Below are 857 nucleotides of genomic sequence, written 5' to 3'. Positions count from 1 at the left end.
GTGGACGGGGATGCGTTTGTCTATTCCTAAAATCTAGGTTGCAGAGTAACAAGTGAATGATTTATGAACATGAGTGCTTTCCTACAGCAGCTGAGGTTTTGAAGTCAAAGTGAAATGACAGTCGGTTTGAGCCGATTGTTGTATTTTACTCAACGGGAAGTAAGAGCTCAAACCAACCTGATGCAAGGATCTGACACACTGCAAAACCACAAAGTTTGCTGAACTTCCATAATCAACCTGTGGCTATTAAAACCAACTAAAGGACATTAAATTAGTTTAGAAACGCAAACACAAGTTTACACACGGAAGGTATGATTTAGACTACAGACTTCATTTGATTAACCAAGACCGGAAGGAAAACACAATAGAAACTAGAGAAAGAAAATAGTATTTTAAGCATAAAATCAACAGCAGTCAGACAAAGCAAATGCAAAAATATGAGCGTCCTAATACAATAATCTGTTGTGAAGTTCCACAAGGCTTAATCATCAGTCTTCTTCCCTTTAATGTACTAGTCAAAAATAATCTGTATTTATTCAGTAGCACCCAAGATATTTGAGGAGGGAGAAGGTGAACAGAAAGGAGAAATCCAAAGATAAGTGTATCACACACACAGCTGTCATACACTGTTATTGCATTGAAGATTTGCTTGCTAACCCTGCACACAAATTATCTAGCCAGAAGAGGAAGTCTTAGAGGCTTTTATGTTCAATGATGGACAAATTCTCTCAGTTTGTCCCTGTTAACTCTGAGTCCTGAACAGCAGGACCACTGCTAAGGATCCTTTTAGGGTCCACGAGCCAAAGGTTGGGAAACCGTGAAGGGAAAACTGCAATCATTGAAAGTTCAGCAAAGAA

This window comes from Xiphophorus hellerii, chromosome 24 (assembly GCF_003331165.1).
Source record: "Xiphophorus hellerii strain 12219 chromosome 24, Xiphophorus_hellerii-4.1, whole genome shotgun sequence".
NCBI classification, from domain to species: Eukaryota; Metazoa; Chordata; class Actinopteri; order Cyprinodontiformes; family Poeciliidae; genus Xiphophorus; species Xiphophorus hellerii.
The sequence above is the reverse complement of the archived record's forward strand: the minus strand, read 5'-3'. Positions refer to the sequence as shown.